General features: G+C 37.3%; 1 protein-coding gene across 1 annotated transcript in view; it reads right to left on the bottom strand.

Annotated features, from left to right (window-relative positions):
- Positions 1 to 18,789, bottom strand: part of EGFR (epidermal growth factor receptor) — a 181,316-nt gene that overhangs the window by 87,969 nt on the left and 74,558 nt on the right. The gene's annotated exons all lie outside the window — the stretch shown is intronic.

Below are 18,789 nucleotides of genomic sequence, written 5' to 3'. Positions count from 1 at the left end.
CCTTGCATTTGCGCTCCTTCATGCTGTCCCCACGTGAAGGAGCTAGCGTGGGGTTTACATGGGAGGAGGAGTGAATGTGCACTGCACCTCAGCTCAGGCACTGCCGTTCCTCTCTCCAGGGCAGGGTCTACACTACAGCTTTAAAACAGTTTATACCAGTTTTGATAACTGTTAGGGTCCATGACACACTCTATATACAGTTTTCAAAACGTTTTCAAAGTGTTTTATCTTGCTTGGTGTAGATCTGGCTCAGGTTTTTTTTAAAAAACTTTTTTTTCTTGCACAGTTTTGTGGTCCAGCAAGGCAGAGGGTGGCTGGATCACCCCCTACCCTCTCCCCGCACCTTCCTTTTTAACTTTTAAAAAAACTTTGTAACTTTAGGAAGAGCACATCCTTGCTAAATTCAGGGGGAAATCTTCCTACAGAGAGGGATAGAAAGATAGCAGGGCACTTACAAGGCTGGCGGTGTCCTAGGGAAACCTCCAGCAGAAATGGGAGGCAAGAAGGAACACATTTCTCAAAACATCTCTTAATATGGAAGCAGAAAGTTCCCTTAGAGAAACAGCAGCAGCAGCTCTTTTAAGTGACCCCCTTTTTAATAAAGGAGAATATTGCTCCACTCGTAGATTTGGACAGGATCTTCGAACTACAAATGATATCTTCCCTCATGGCAATTTGCACAACGACCTCATGGTTCACCATAAACTATCATGTTTTGCCACACAGTCCTTAGAAGGTAAAAACTTAAAGGTAGCTGTAGTGGATAAACTTAGAAATACTTCCACCGCCCCTCAAAAAGAACAGTCGGCAGTAATAAGCCCTTAAATCTATGTGGCCACCTGGTTAAGGTGAAAAGGCAACCATTTTGTAGATGAAGCTCTACCCTATTATATTTCTGCTAGAGGGCTTAGGGCACCATTGGGGGGGGGGAGCATGGTTTAGATGGGGAAAGAGGGGCACCCTTCTTCAGTACTACAGATCCTATCAAGGTGGGAACTATCTACAGCTGCTTTAAAGGGAAAAATGTAGATGTCACATAAAATCAGTAATGCAGGAAAAGCATCTTAATGGTAGATTCCACCCCCTAATGGGATTGACAGTTTGAGTCACGTTCATTTATTGCTCCTGTTTAAATATTGATATATTCTGTAATCGGTTTAGGCAGACATTTCATTGTTTTGTTGTATTGCGCTGTTCCTCTACTTACTGGATATTATGGCATTTTAGTTATATTAGCTGTAACTTTTGTGGTTTGTAAGCAGCTTTGAGAGAATATTTTAGTTCTGAAATGCGGCACAAGGATCGTATAAATAAATAAATAAATAAATAAATACTAACATTGGTCCAATATTAAGGATAATATCAAAACATCACTTTTGAAATCCAAAGCTATGCTAACAGATATAGCTAAACAACACTTGCCACAAAACTAGTTAGCAAATGTGAATATGGGAATCTGCACTACAATCCCAGTTCTATTACTTATTTTTACCCATCTGTCACTGATTATCATCATCAGTGAGATCCACATGCCCAGTCAGATCCAGCCCACACTAAACCATAAATGAAAGGAAATCGTTATTCAGAACTAATTGCTCACAAAACAAGTTAATTGTATGCAGCAACAACATTCACTCTTACGCCCAGTCTAAGAGACCACAAACCAAGAATGGGATGGTCTCTTCTATCCTGCCAGTTTCGCTCTTCTTGAATCAATCTCCTGAAAAACACTTACTACACTTTCTTAAAGACATCTTTCAAATTGTCAGCTACTGCAGTTATTTTCTTAGTGTTCACCTCACCTCAGGCAGACAAGATTGGGAATCATGGAAATTTTAACCTATTTGAAATATTCAGAAACATATACAGAATAAGCATTATACAGTATGCTGTATTAAGGAGGGCAGTAAAGGCTGAACCCTTTCAAGAATATGAAAGTAACTTTTCCTATTTGTGGTGGAATGTGATAAAAATAAGTAAGTTGTCAAATATCCAAGTACTATGAGATAATTTACCATGCAGTACGCCAACACTCCCATCTCTTCTATTCACACAGTCACAATGAGATCTGAAGCGTTTGCTTTCATTTTCAATTAGTGTTATGCCCAAATCCTAAACTGTGGTTAAGCTTAACTATGTTTTGTTGAAACAATCCAAGTTCTTATACCACAGTTTGAAGCTAGCCTGTTCCAACAAATTATATGTAAGACTACTCATAGTTTGTTGGGTTTGGACAATATGGCAAACTGTGGTTAATTGAAAGTGGAAGTGAAAGCTTTCAAACTCTCTGCAGCTGTACCAGAGAAAGGGGGAGTATGTGAGCTCAAGATTTGCTATGGCCCATTTTTAAAATGCTAAAGTATGGTTTAATGTTAGGTCTGCACCAGGTCATTATCTTCATTTCCCAAATTACTTTCTTCATTGAATCCTGCCCATGCAGAGGAAGATGGCCAACTAACACAGAGAATTCCTCATTAAAATTTGATAAACTGTTTCTATAACACAAGCTTCTGAAATAACATTTTCTAGTGCTATACATTTGAAAGATCAGCATGAGAACACGATTTTTCAGATAATTCAAAACAAATAGTTCAAAAATGTGCTAAAAATGCTACCACTATTTCCAATGGGTTAGTTAAACCTTGCATAGGAACACCACATTAATAGCTTCATCCTACGTACCTGTTTCCTTCAAATTATCCCTACAGCGCTAAGCTGTCAGCATTGTTGTTGTTGCCAGTCAACAAGATCCTTTGCATACCAGGAAGTGGGTTTAAGGGGGGAAATGTAAAAAAATCATTAAAAATCAACAGATGACCCAATCTGATTCAAATTTGGGATGCTTAAAGCTCTCCTTAATATCTATTACTGTGGCAATTTTGATGTCTTACGCAGATGTAAGCATTTGTTTAATTTTTCTTCAAATCCTGCTTCTGCGCCCCAGTGGCCACTCGGATGATATGCTAGACAACTAGTATCAAAATACAGTGAGTCTTTTGCTTTTATAGCACAATTAAAGCAGGATGCATGGGAGTACTTCAAAATAAAAGCAGATTATAAACTGGAAAACTTTGGAATCCATTGAATGCAGTTCGCAGTGATTGCACAGTATAAAGCTGGTGTGATAAAGCTCTAAAACTGCTGTCTGCATTTTATTCAAGTGCCAGGAATGACATCACTTACTGAAGTAATGTGGTGGCTGTGCAGAAATACTTGTAGCTTCTGGATTACTATCATACCAGGACTGGTTTTGGACTAGATCAAACTGATCTCTGAGGCACTCATAATATTCAAGAACTCCTCGGTCACAACCTTAGGAGTATTTCAGCCCTTTATCATCTTTCACACAGCTGAATTGCTTAACTCAATGAAATCAATGCAATTTATAACCATTGTGGACTGCTGACCTATATTGGCTCCATATTGGTAAGAGGTCAATACAGTCAGGATCATGTTACACTCTGGTTAATTTGGGTCAATAGCTTTAACTGAAAATACCAGGTAGACATTGTCCCTAATTCTGTGAATAGCTGCAGAATATCAGGCCCCACGTGGATAAATTTTGATATGCTGGATCTAAATCTTGTGTCTTTTTTTTACAGATTGGTATACAAGATTTGTAAGCTTCAATTTTACCTTCATGAACTGAAACACTTCCCCCATTAGCATGGAAGACAATAAAATCAATTTTTTATTGATTTTTGAACCTACAATAGCTAACTAACTAAAATATGATTGTATTATTATTGTTAGCTACCATGAGCACTATTTGGTGGAAAGGCAGGATGCAAATTTAAACAAACATGTATTTTCTTCCTCTACTCTTACCTGCCTTTACAATGAAAAAGAAAGCAAGCAAAGCAGAAAGGGGTTAAAGGGGTCCTTTATTAGGATCAACGAAAAGTCCACAAAAGTGTGCAAATTTTTAAGTTCTCCAGAACTATTCATCAAGTTAAGCGGTACATCCCCTGCTTTTTGTGAAGAATCATAGCCTGATTGAAGAATTATATTAAATTAGTACCCCAAAATTGTGTTTGCTTCTCCCAAAGTGCTTCCCCGTGTCTTCAGAATTTCTGAAAAAATTACATCTCTATAGAGTACTGGTCTGCAAGTTTGATATATTCCATTATAAGAGATATCTTTGAGTAAATATCATGCAAGAAAATACTAAATTTGTGAATATATGCGTCATTCTACACAAACTTACCTGATTACTATTTCTTACATGTCACCTATTCATAACTTTTAAATTTAGAAACAAGTACACTGGACATTTCCCCCATAAATGTGTGATGAACAGATGTGCAATAGACAAACATTTGCCAAAGTGTTCCATACCTAATCAACTGTGAAGTAAACCCAAAGGGCAAACATTTACTTTTTTTTTTTTTTAATAATTTTTATTCATTTTCAACACTATATAAACATAAATGAACATTTCCAAAATATAATTGAAACAAACACAATAAGAAAAAGAAATACATCAAATATCTGCTTCATACATATTGAATAATTGTTGAGTACAAATATCAAAAACTATTACATATGCCTTATCACACTACAACATTTTCATTCTTAACATAAAAGTGCACCCCCCACCTCGGGATCATTCTTGAGTCCAAAATCTAATCGTTTCTTCTGATGGTGGTTTCCCATTTCCCTTAGTAAACACGAACACTAGGAACTGTTTCCAAATTCCTTCGAACTCATTTATTTTAGTTACGCCTTTTCTCCACTTAATATTACATGTCAGTTTATCATTAATGGCTATATCCCATACTACTTTATACCACTCCTCAATAGAATATTCCCCTTGGATCTTCCAGTTCCTAGCTATCATCAATCGTGCTGCAACCAACAAACTCGATATCAGCTCTATAGTTCCTTTTCCACACTTTATATCTTCAAATAGTGACAGCAATGCTATTTTTGGTGTTTGTTCTATTTTCATTCCCACTATTTCTTCAATTTCTGAGAACACCATCTTCCATAATCTTTGTACATATTTGCATTGCCACCACATATGTAAATACGTTCCTTTTTCCCCACATCCTCTCCAACAATTTGCTGAATGTTGATCACTTATCTTGTTCAATCTAACCGGGGTTAGGTACCACCTCCATAAAATTTTAAAATAATTCTCCTTTATTCTTACTGATAAACTTCTCAACACTCTTTGTTTCCATAGTCCCTCCCAGCTCTGTCGCCCTATTTGTATCTTCAAATCTGATTCCCAAATCACTTTCTCTGTATTCTCTCTAAACTCCTTCTCTAACAATATTTTATATATTTCACTCATTAATCCTTTTGAAACTATACTACCTCCTTTTCCTTTCTCCTTACTTACTACTAATTCTTCAAACCTCGTCATCTTTCTGCACATTCTATTATCTTTAATCCACTTTTTATTCCATTGTTCTAATTGACCATATTCTAGCCAAGATAGCTTCTTCTCCTTTAACAAATTTTCCATATCTTCTCTTGTTTTAATATCACTTACCCAATCCTTTAATTTTATTTTATTTTTCTCTTTTAATATTTTACATAATCTACCCTTTAGATCCTCTGGGAAATTCTTTAACATTATTATCGGTGCTAAGGGAGAGTTGCTCGGAAGCAGCTTCCCTTTAAATTTGCTCCAAATTTCCCATTGAGTCCTCAGGAGTGGATTATCTATACTTCCAACCCATTTTCTTCCTCCATCTTTAAAAAAAACATTCTCCAGATTCATCTCTACCTTACTTATGATTTTTTCTTCCATCCAGTATAAATCTCCTACTCCCATAATTGCTTCTACAACATGTCTTAATCTATTTGCTACGTAGTATAATTTTATGTTTGGGAGACCCATTCCCCCCTTTTTTTGGCTTAGGTACCAATTATTTTTATTCACTCTTGCTCTCTTTTCTCCATTACAATATTTATTAATAATATTTTGCCAACTTTTTATCTCGGTTTCTGATATTTTTATAGGTAGCATCCTAAATACGAAATTAATTTTAGCTAGTATCTTCATTTTTATCAAAGCTATTCTCCCAAACCAAGATAAATTTAATCTTTTATATTTCTCCAATTTCTCTAATACCTCCTTCTTTAACCTCGTTAAATTTTCCCTTTCTAAATTCTCTAGATTTTTTGTAATTTTAATTCCCAAGTATTTAATCTCATTCTTAACTTTCAATTCCATCCCCTTAAATTCCCAATCCTTTTCTTCCTTCTTAGTATAGTTAAACAACATCATCTCTGATTTAGACCAATTTATTTTTAACCCTGTAATTTCCTCAAATTCCCTCAGCTGATATTTAATTCTTTCTAATTTTCTTAATGGATTCTTAATGGTCAATAAAGTATCATCCGCAAACATGTTTAGCTTTATCTCCCTTACCTCTCCAATTCCTTCTAATTCTTTATCCTCCCTTAGTGCCTTCGCCAAAACTTCCATAACCATTACAAAAAGGACCGGCGAGAGCGGACATCCTTGTCTTGTTCCTCTGGCTAGTCGTATCTTTTCAGTAAGTCCGTCATTTACCACCACTGCCGCCGTATTTTGGGAATATAACTGTTCTATTACATTTTTAAATTTATTTCCAAATCCCAATTTATCTATAATACTCTTTAGTGCCTGCCAGCTCACACAATCAAAAGCTTTAAAAATATCTAATGCCATAATACCTGCCTTAATATTTGCTTTTTTTATTACATTTATTACATTTAAAACTCTACCCACTAAATTATGCATATGTCTTCCTACCACAAACCCACATTGATCTGCTCCTATATATTCTGCCAAAAATTTATTTAATCGTTTGGCCATAATAGATGTAAAAATTTTAGCATCCTGATTTATTAAAGAAATAGGTCTATAAGAATCAGGATTAGTCAAATCTTTATCTGGTTTTGGGATCAGAATTATCACTGAATGTTCCCATGATTCAGGTATCTTCTCTCCTGATAATATCCTATTATAAAGTTCCATTAATTTTGGAACTAAACAATCTTTGAAGACCTTATAATATTCTGGACCCAAACCATCTGCTCCTGGTGATTTACCCACTTTTAACTTATCAATAACTTCTTCAACTTCTCTTTGAGTTATTACTGACTCCATTAACTCCTTATATTCTGATTTTATTTCCTTCTTTATAAACCTTCCAATATACTCCTCCACCTTTTCTTGTTGAATTTCTTTACCCTTGTACAATTCCTGATAAAATTCCTGAAAAATTTTTATTTTAGCTTTCATTGCATGACAATAATTCCCTCGACTATCTTTCAACGTTTCTATCCCATTCCTCCCTTTTTCTTTTTGTGTGAGCTTGGCAAGCAACCTCGAGTTCTTGTCACTGTTTTCAAAATATTCCCTTTTCATATACATTAAATTCTTTTGAATCTCTTCTATATTTAAGTTTTCTAATTGTTTCTTCTTAGCTTGTATTTCCACTAATTTATATTTATCTTTACTTCGCCAATATCTTTCCTCCAAGTTTTTAATTTCTATCTCTAACTTTTCCTGTTCTGCACGTTGTTGTCTTTTTAAACTACATGTTTCTCTAATACAGATTCCTCTTGCTACAGCCTTCATGGTGTCCCAAATGACTGACCCAGCTGTTCCTCCTTTTTCATTAATTTCCCATGCCTCCGACAGTTCCTTCCGAATTTTATCTACTATTTTATTGTATTTCAATATCTTTGTGTTCAACTTCCATCTATATGCCTCTTTATAATCTTTCTTAACTGTAAATTCTAAACTTAACAAGGCATGATCGGTTACTTTTATTACCCCCATTTCCATTTTACAAATCCTCGTTGCAAAGTCTTTTGAAACAAATATATAATCTATCCTGGAGTATGTATGATGAACTGGGGAAAAGTATGAAAATCCAGGCCTATTCCCGTAAAGTAAGCGCCACGAATCTAAATAATCATTTTCTTTTACTAATTTATTCAATATAGTCATATTGTTCCTCTTTTCAGCATTAGTGGGATTTGACCTGTCCCTTTTATTATCCATAACCATATTAAAATCCCCAGCTAATAATGCACACCCCTCCTTAAATTCTTCTATTTCTTTGAACAGCTTTATAAAAAATTCTCTATGCCTCTCATTTGGGGCATAAACATTAATCAAAGTATAAACCTTTCCCTCAATTTTACCTTTTAACATAAGATATCTACCCTTATCATCCTTTTTTACCTCTTCTAATATAAACCCACTTTTTTTTGAAATCAAAGTGGCCACTCCATTTTTTTTTGATGTCCCTAATGATTTTTCATAATAGGCTAACCACTTTAATTTTATCATATTCGAATTCTCGGAGCCTTGGTGTGTCTCTTGGATCATTATAATATCTGATCCCTCTTTATTTAGCATTTGTTCTATTCTCTTCCTTTTCACGACTGCCCCTAAACCTTTAACATTGAGTGTTGATACCTTTATCTTTTTATCCATAATCACCCTTTTGAAATCTCTTCCGATCCCTTGTGCTCAGCAATTCAAACTTGCTTACATAAAAACACAAACTCCATACATAAAACCCACACCCTCCTACCCCGATCCCTCCTCCCCTACCTTCCCCCCCTCCCCACCCCCCCACTCTAATCCCCCCCCCCATATCCCCGTGAGTCTAATACTCCAGCCATCTACTTTAAAGGGGGAGGGGGGAGGCAGTGCTGTGCCTGGCCGGCAGGTCTCTATATTAGCATTTTTATTTGCAATTATCTCCAACATAATTAACAATTCTCTTACTCTCCAGATGTCCCAGCCTCATTCCCTCCCCCACCCACTCCAGCCCCATCTGCTTCCCCATCCAGACCCAGCCTCTTCAGCAAATCTTTACCTTGATCCAATGAGGTTACTCTGTATTCCCTCCTCCCATATGTAAATCTTAAGAAAACCGGGTAACCCCATGCATAAGGAATTTTATTCTTCATTAATGTTTCCGTTATTGGTTTAAGACTACGTCTCCAATTTAATGTGCGTTGAGAAAGATCATTGTAAATTTGCACTGGTTTGCCTTTACACTGTATCTGAACCTTAGATCTCAATTCTTTCATAATTTGCTCTTTTTTGTAATAGTTGCCAAATTTCACCAATATGTCTCTAGTCCCTTTGTAGTTTTTCCCCCCCACACGGTGGACTCGGTCCAGATCCGATCCATCTATTGGAATGTCAGGCGTCAGCTCCTTGAACCAGTTCACGATAATTTCTCTAAGATCTTCTCCTTGCGTCTCCTTCAGCTGCTTTATTCGAAGCGAAGATCTACGAGATTGATCTTCCAAGGCGATCAAACGCAATTCCCATTCTTTAAATTGTATATTAGTTGATTTTTCGAAAGCCTCTTGTTTCTTCTGGTCCAGATCCACTTTAGCCTCTATCTTTTTGATCTTATCCGAATTTTCCATCGTTTTATCCATAATAGTACGCATTTGTTTTCTGAATTCACTCATTTGCTGATCCATTTTTTTAAAAATAATCATGTTATTTTCTGCTATAATAGCCTTGATTTCCATTAAAGAGGGAGGGTTACTACCACTTTCTTTCCCCCCTTCTGCCATGTTTCCTTCTTTATTTGGTATTGTATCCAAAGAGACTGGGTCTATATCTTCCTCTTCCTGTTCAACTCCAGGGGCTGTACTTCCCAGGAAGGAGAGGTAAGCCAAATTATGATTTGAAGGTTTCTTTTTTTGTTTATTAAGCTTTTCCCAACTTTTGATCTTTTTTTTAACATTGGGCATGGGTCCCTTCTGGGTAGGGCATAAATCTTAGAGTCCAACTCTCTTCCTTAGCAACTTATGCTGGCTTCTCTATTATATAGCACTCACAGCTCCTTCTTCACGAGGAGGGGGGAAAAATCCAGTTCACAACAGCATTCACTAGAGGGGATCAGATTTAATCACTCAAAGTCTCTCACATCCCACATCTCCCTCACCGAATGCCAAATGCAGCTTTTTTCACCCCTTCACCCCCCTTCTCGCCACGCCAATAAATCCAGTCAACCACTTTAACCTTAGAAAGCCAGCATTCCAATCGTTCCCATGTGAGATAAAGATGAGAGGTTATATCACAGATCAATGTCCAGCAAACATAAATTCCTTCTTTTTAAACTGCGTCAGTCAGCGTTTACTTTCACTTTTCATAGGGTTGCCGTTTAGACAGACATTGCATTAATCATAGTTCATCTCACCTCCCTTCTCCAAATCTCTCCACTTTCCCGGCTCCTGTTGGTTTTATAATCATTTTCTGTCAGTTGCTCAAAGATTCATGCCCATTAAAAGAGAGATAATTGCCTTTTCCGGCAAGCGCCGTTCAGAGCCTCAGAAGAAACCCGCCATCGCTCAGGCTGCCAAGCTCCGCCCCCCAAGGGCAAACATTTACAAAGAGCAGGCAGATACAATTTACTCAGGTATCATTTAAATGTTATGAGAGATGTCTTCTTTATCAGCTCATGCTAGGTTGTGCATTGGCCTTTTCAAACCAAACAGAAATGGCTGTAAGTTGAAACATTTTAGAAGTTGTAGTTCATTTCAAAATTCAGTCCTGTTCTCTAAATAGCAAGTGAATATACAGAAAACTCATTCAATTAGTACTGCTGAAACTAAAGCCAAAACTGAGTGAATTTTACAGTAATTTGTTATGACATCTGCTTTAATTAAAATAATCACATCTGCTTTGATAGCAGCCTGTCTCATACAGGAAGCATTTCTGATATAATATATGAGTGAGTTAAGGACAAGCGAGTTAAGGGCTATGGTGGGTGTTTAATTGATACAGTACCAAGTTGTAAGGTGTGGGCTTTTTCCCTTTTTTACACTAGTCAGTGGAATCTGTAGTTCCAAATGAATAAATGTTATCACCAGATGTCATCCTGTGGGACACACATTAGGAATTAGGTTTTCCCTAGTAATGCAAAAAAAAATGGTTTAGTGCGTGGTGGGCTCAATGAAACAGTATGTTCTTGCTTATTAATGTGAAAAACAAAACACTTATTAGAAGACAAGATGTAAACTTCTAAATGGTAAATGTTTCCCACTTCCTATAAACAAACATTTGTTGAATTCAGCCATAAGAAAGGCAACTATGAAAATAAGTGAGTAAAATCCAAATGGGTTTCAAATCTGGTACCTTCAAGGGAACACATTCCAGGTTGTTAAACAATAATTTAGCATTATGAAAATGAGCTTAACTCCTCTTTCAGTGCAGCAGTGAGGAGACTGAAGTTTCTGCTTCCATTTTAGATTAGCCACAGTTTAGCATGTTGCCTGAAATCTACATTGTGGTCAATTTTAACTATGGTTAGTGAAAATAAGCTAGGTTCAGAAACTTTGGTTTGAAATTGGCTCATTTCCACTATCCATAGTAAAGATTAACCATGGTTTGTCTGGATTTGGATGACATGGCAAGCTTGGTTAATCAAAAACACATGCAAAATGTTCCAAACTCCTGTGTCTGCTTTGGGGGGAAAGGAGAGCGGTGGACCACACATGTCTGGGTGGGGCTGTAAAGGAAGCACGCACCAGCAAAAGCCGGCCCTTGGACTGGATTTAGCACAGATCCCCAGAACAAACGCTCACAGCTCACAATGTGGAGGTTTAAGACCATTTCTTAAACCTCCACATTGTGAGCTGTGAGCGTTTGTTCTGGGGATCTGTGCAAAAGCCGGCCCTTGGACTGGATTTAGCACAGATCCCCAGAACAAACGCTCACAGCTCACAATGTGGAGGTTTAAGACCATTTCTTTGGAAATGGGTAGGTTACATGGGATTAGCATACTAAAACTATTAAAACATGCATATATAGAAGAACCCAGAAAAAGCAAGCTAAAACTACAGTTCATACATCACCCAGCCTTGGAGTCAGCCAGCCACGCTGAACTCCCCCCACAAAGTATATTTTATAGTTTCTTTTCTCCAACTCCTTCCCCCCTCCCCTTGGTTTTTCATACGTAGATCTTTCACACCTCCGCCTGAGATGTTAATGTCTCTCAAGGCCGGGCGGACATGCCCCAAGCGGTTCCTGCCTCACCAGTCTCCCCCATGCAGCTGGGCTGCTTATCTCCCTTTTCCTATGAACCATAATAATAAAATTAACACGTTAAAAGACAGGCCATTCTCAGTACCATTCACCCATCCCTTACAGGGGCTACGCTCATTCTCATAATGCTAAACTATGGTTCAACATTATGTCTGAACCAGACCAACAGCTTGCTACATCTATTTTTGAGAACTTTTGTTATTCCCTGATAATAAAGCATAAGCAAACTCTGGCTTGAACAAATGATCAGGTAAAAAGCCGTTTCCTCTACCCTGCCCCAACTTTTTCAGGTAATTTCAGGATCAACTGGTAGGTAATTTAAGAATTAATGTGCTTAATTTCCATTATTATAATCAATTTGCATAATATGCAAATTGAGTTGACTATCTTGCCAAGGGTCCAATAATTCCTCAGTTTTAAAGCATTTAAAGCTAATTCATATAGTTCAGAACTGCATTGCGTCTCACAAAGAAAAAATAGACACACATTATTAGACCATAACTTGAAGTGCTCCTCGTAAACTCATCCAATTCATCCTAGCACTGATACAACAAATGTCAAGCATATAAGAGTGTAGTTAGATCCAAATTCTATCTGATTTAAGTACAGATGCCTTGTAAAGGGGAGAAGGCAACATCGCTTCTAACCTGGCTGCAACCTGCCCCCACAGCTTTTTCCTGTATGCAGAATAGTCATGTAATAAATCTATACCTTTATACAAAATGTAAAATCATATTTGCACATAATTATTGTATTGAAGAGTCCATTTTCAAGGGTGGAGGGAAATTACCGCACACAGTGAATTGTTGAAAACCTAAGGCCATCATTCTTCCAAATCACCACAGCTCCTCTAAAGGCTGCACCTGGATCCCAATCCCCAGGAAATTTGTTCTAGGGTTGGAAAGGACCTGTTCCCTTCCTCATCCTTTACTTTATAATGAAAAGCTGATAGGAGGCTCAAAACATGCTGTGATCTCTGAGCATTTTAAATACATATCATTAAAAATGTCTACAGTTGGATTCATAGTTTTCTCCTTTGCATTGAATTTGTATTTTTAAACGTTTCTTCTCTTTACTGGTGTGGCACTGCCCTCATGTAATTTTGTCTTCTTTTACTCTGTTCACTTTTTATATTCTATTAGAGGTTACCAGGCCTATAGCTCAGGACAGAAGGAGTAAAATGACAGCTCCCCTATCTTGTCGATATTCCTTCAGCACCAGGTTCATAGAATGCTCTCCCACTACCACCTTCAACAATACGCCACCATGTGAAAATTATTCAGATAAGGCCAGCTTTAGCAGATTTAAAAACGTGATGATAGGTGATGTCTGCATCTGTCAGTCAAATAGTTACAAAACATCTATAATTTATTATGGCAAGTGATCAATTCCAGAGCCTCTGAATTTATTATTACTTTATTACGATTGAACTAATGGCCAATTTAGATCTTTTGCAACTATTTGAATTATAGATGCAGGCATTACCTGTCATCATATATTTAGATTTTCCTTTCAACAAGAACTCAGATTAGTGAACAATGTAAAGTATTTAAAATCAATCCCTACATCTATGCTAAAAAACAAATCTCATTATCTAAAAGTGCTGACACCCAGACCTCATCAATGATCCAAAGTACACACCCCTCTTAAACAACTAAGACTTGTAAGTAGTTGGTTTTGTACTGCAATTTATGTGAAAGTCAATGAATTTGACTTTGTCACCAGCCGTCACCATGACATGGGTCATCTAACAAAAGATTGACTGAGTCACACAGTTATTTATCACATTAAACAAATATTGGATGTTCTTTTGACTGTGGTTTGCAAAGTTAAGCTCACTAAAAGGCCAAAGGAAATAAAAGTTACTGCGTAAATACAGAAAAGAAGTATTTGTTTATGGATTTTCTTACTGTATTTCCAAATCAGAGTATATGCAAGCCTTTAAAAATGATGTTTTGCTCTTCATCTGAAGAGCATGTACAAAGCCACAGAAGATTTGGAATCAGGCTTGCAAATATACAAATTATTTTGATTTCTAGTTACTCACTTTGGCGGCTTGCACTCTTCCAGACAATGTTAACATTCATTTAATTAAATTAAATTAAAAGCAGTATTAACACATCTCTTAATCATATCTGCACTGAATGTGTTGGAAATTTCCTCATAATGGCAGACTTGAAAATACTGAAAACAGAGTCATATAATAAAAAGCAGTGTTTTGAAAGAAGCAAATCACCACCCAAAATATGATTCACTTTATTATGCTCAGTGGAGAAAGGTTTGCAGTATAGATGCCATGGCAGTCCCCCAAAATAAATCTTAAGTAGGGAAGCTTAACAGTATTTCATGAATACCTAAAGTTTTGCATACTATCATAAAAAAAAGAAAGACTTACTATACAGATGTCACTCTCCCTATTTATTTATTTATTTATTTATTACATTTTTATACCGCCCAATAGCCGAAGCTATTGACTATCTTGTATTTGCAAAACTACTAATTTCAACTCAAATTCATTAAACACTACATTTATTGCATTAATGCACCATATCTTGAAACCTTGACATTTCCATAACTGCTCAAAGCTTTTGAAAAATGGTATTGGACAATGATATACCCATAATCTTAATGCTATAGGGAGCTTCTCCTATATTCATAAAGATTAGGTTATCCATATGAAACACTTCTGAACTCAGGGCATGAATTCTTGCCTTACGAACTACTAAAGAATAGGTTTTTCACTTTCTAGTACTCCTCTTGGAGCTGATGTGTCAAACTTTTTCACCTTTCTTGAGTGTTTCTTCTGTGAAAGGTAACTACATTGGAATAACTTTAGTAAGTCACTACAGCTGCTTTTACTATTGGGTGAAAGTTTCAACAAAGGTTAGGCTGCAATCCTATACATACTTACCTGGGTGTAAATATCACTGAACTCAGTGAGGTGTATTCTGAGTAGACATGGATAGGATTCCACCATTAGTGATCATGCAGAACACAAAATTGATGGACAAGGATTTGGGATGACTAGCATTACCCTTCAGTAGTAACAGCTGCAACTTATTCAGTGTGTGTGTGTGAGAGAGAGAGAGAAAGAGAGAGAATGAGAGAGAGAGAGAGAGAGAGAGAGAGAGAGAGAGAGAGAGAGAGAGAGAGAGAGAGAGAGTAAAAAAAGATAAAGAGGTCAGAATTAATTTCTTTATTGACTAAACCACCCCATCCTCTGCATGATTTTTCAAGTATCTTTAAATGTATTTGATAAGACTTCAGTAATCAATTTATTTCAAAACACCATCATCATCAACACATCTAAAAATGCCAGTACAGGTTCTTCCTCTTATTTCAGGATCAAAAATAGAAGGTTTTTTAATAATAATAATAATAATTCCATATATATATATATATATATATATATATATATATATATATATATATATATGTAATTTGGGGCACAGAGTTAATTCCCATAATGTTTCCTTTTTTGGGAGTAAGAATTGCAGGAATCGGATACACACATCTCATATGACATTGCATGCACAGCTTGGCATGCATATATGAGTAGTCATGATGCTCCACATATATACAGGATCATTGGTTTGAAAAAAACACACACCATCAACTTATCTCTCTGATATGCAAGTAAAAGAAAGTCGACTCTGCTCTGCAATAGGGCTAGTTGTTAGCTGCGTAATTCCAGTAAGTTTTATTCCTCCATTATACATGATTCTGTCCAGAAGCGCAACTATGACCTCCATTAATTCTGGAGTAACTGCATTTATTTCTGAATTTATTTCTGAAATTCTTTTTGGTCATGTCTACACCAGGCGATATCCCGGGGATCGTCCCAGTGCATCCACATGACGCTTAGGAGATCCCGGGAGCAGGGAGGGATGATCCCTCCATTTCTCCGGGATATTGACATACCCTTTTCCCTCAGTTTTTCCCCTGGTCCCAAGATGATCCCGAGGACCGCGGGTGGTGTGGCCACCCGTCCCAGCTTCTTCCCTCTTCCCTGTGAGTAGCAGGGGACATTGGAGGGAAGGAGCCGGGCTTGGTAGAGTCCAGGGCCATTGGGGATGGGGGGGGACTTTTTCATTTGTTTTAAACTTACTTTTGCATTGTTCACATAATACAGGTCCTGTGTTAAAAAAAAAGGGGGCGGGCGCAATGTCCGCCTTCCTCCCTGGATGTCGCACGCCACATGTGAATGCAGGGGGAGGATCTCACGATCAGCATATCGTTAGATCCTTCCCCCTCCCTCCCAGAATACTGGGATGTGTAGACATGCCCTATGTGTTTTACCACAAAATATTCAGTACTGTGCCTATCACACAACACTAGTACCAAAATCTTGCAAATACTCATGCCAAGTTCTTGCACACCACTCCTTTTCTTCCAAAAAGAAAAAAAAAGAGCATTTAACATATTGCTTCCAGTTCTAAATAATAAATCGACACTGGGGGGGAGGGAGGAGGAGAAGGGGGAAGAGGCATCTTAAATGCCCTGCCATCTAAAGTGCCAAGGAGTCATTTTAAGGGGCAAAATCTAAAAAGAACAGTGTATTTGATTGTCAAGAAAATTAGCTAAATTTTAGCATTATAAAGACCCTTATTTAGAAGAAATCCGGGATCTTTTATTTTGGCTGTCAAGTGATAGCAGAAGATATATTTTAAGTGCCAGTTTGTTCAGTAATCACAGGGATGAGATAGCCCTAACCGTTGTGTGCACATGTCAAAGTCCAAAGGTGTTCTACTATATTGTAATTTGTACTGTAAAAATGTACTATTACCCTTGAGAAAAAAATACACATTTTAATTTGCATGTCCAACTGCCTGGCTACTAAATTTGAAATGTCACTGAAATTATCATGGAGAACAAATGCCCACAAGCATTCTTCATCGATGTGTTCTTTGAATTCTCTTAGCTGGTTTAGCCACTGCAAATGAAAGAGTAGGCATGCAGATAACGGATTGATATAAATTACAGAGGTTCAGTTAATTCTTTTGGAACTTTTCTGTTAATATGTTCAATGCTTGGTAAATGAATCTATTGAAATCTAAAAATCGTGTCTATTGCTTGAAGCGATAGAACTCCCAAGGTTCAATTGTTTTTTTTTGTATAAGGATAGGAATAGAATTTTAAACAACTCTCTTAGCTAAACAAGACGTGCATTTTAAACAACCTGCTATTCTCTTTCGCCATAGCTCTGTAGAATAAGTAATGCTTGTTCCATGGATGGGAAGAGAATGGAGGCTGAGAGATGAGGCTAAGCAATTCAGACCATGGTAGAACTGATGTTTGAACAAAGTGCTCAGAAGGTCCAAATTCATGTGTGTGTGTGTGTGTGTGTGTGCACACGTGCAAGAGAGAGAAAAAGAAGGAAGAAAGGAGGAAGGGGGGAGAGGGAGGGAAGGGGGAGGAGAGGAGAGGGAGAGAGAGGGAGAGGGAGGGAGGGAGAGGGAGAGAGAGAGAGAGAGAGAGAGAGAGAGAGAGAGAGAGAGAGAGAGAGGCACCATTTCAAACTCAAACTCAATGTTGGGCCTAAGCCTGGATTTTTATGTTTTTCCAATCCCTTTGCTCCCCCCCTTTTGATTGGAAGATAAGGAACATCATAAGAAAATTATCTAGTTTGCATGAGCTTGTCTCCAATATTTTCCAGTCTTTCAATGACTAGAAGGAAGCTAATTTGAAGACAATCTGGGCCATAACAATAGAAACCACCGGGCAGCTCTACTAGAGTGGATGCAAATAGCCTACAGTTTGGGCCTCTCGGGTTTCCCACTACAGTATACTTACTGAATCCCTTTGCCATATTAGACAGCTGTTAAAAAGATAAATTTTCTCCCAAGACAGTGTTGTCATTGCTCATATAGTTTCATAAAATGCCTGTGGGACCCATTCCAATGCAATGGGAATAAATCTTTAGAATAGAACCATCAATTTCTGTTTTGGGAATTCAAACATACATAATAATCTAAACATACTTTAAAGCAAGCAGCATGAAGTAAAGCATGAATATGAAATGTATATATTTCTACAGTGTTGATGACCCTACTCCTCCCTTCAGTAACTTTAGATAAAATATGTATTTAATTTTTGCTGCCCTAAAATAAACCATGCTGACTAATTTTGAATCAGCTTCATGAAGAATTGCATGCCAGACTTGCAATATGGCTATGGGGAGTAGCCTCATTTTCTGTGACAGCCAAGGAATGGGACTGGGTGGGATTGGGTTAGATAACTATTTATATCTGCCTTCTCTTTCTTTGTCCTCTTGTTTTCGTCTGCTAATATTGCTTTGCAAGCCTTTAGAGCAAGGAATTGTGCCTTTTCATATTTCATATTCTATTTGGTATATAGCCTGCCCCATCCTATATATTTCAGGCAGGTAAGATTTAAAATAAAAATAAAAATAAAGGAAATGCAAACTTCATCTCCAAAAGACCAAATTAAATTTAAAAGGTTTAGAAAATGCTCAGGCCTGATTCATAGATTATTACCAACACATAACTGCAACTAAGCCAGTGCTAAATCCTATACACTTTAGCACTAAAACCTGAAGAACTAAAATGCCTAGGAGAATAAACAGGTCCCAAAGCAACCGCAGTGTAGATGCCAGGTGAGCCTCTCTGGGATTCCACAATCAAGGCGCCACCACCGAAAAGCCCTTTCCTTAGTAGCTGCTCACCTCACTTTATTTGGCGGGGGCACCCACAGCAGGGCCTCTAGAGATGATTTTGGGCTCCAGGCAGGTATAAAAG

Source organism: Elgaria multicarinata, chromosome 1, assembly GCF_023053635.1.
Source record: "Elgaria multicarinata webbii isolate HBS135686 ecotype San Diego chromosome 1, rElgMul1.1.pri, whole genome shotgun sequence".
In the NCBI taxonomy this organism is placed as follows: domain Eukaryota; kingdom Metazoa; phylum Chordata; class Lepidosauria; order Squamata; family Anguidae; genus Elgaria; species Elgaria multicarinata.
This window is presented reverse-complemented; position numbering and strand designations above follow the sequence as displayed.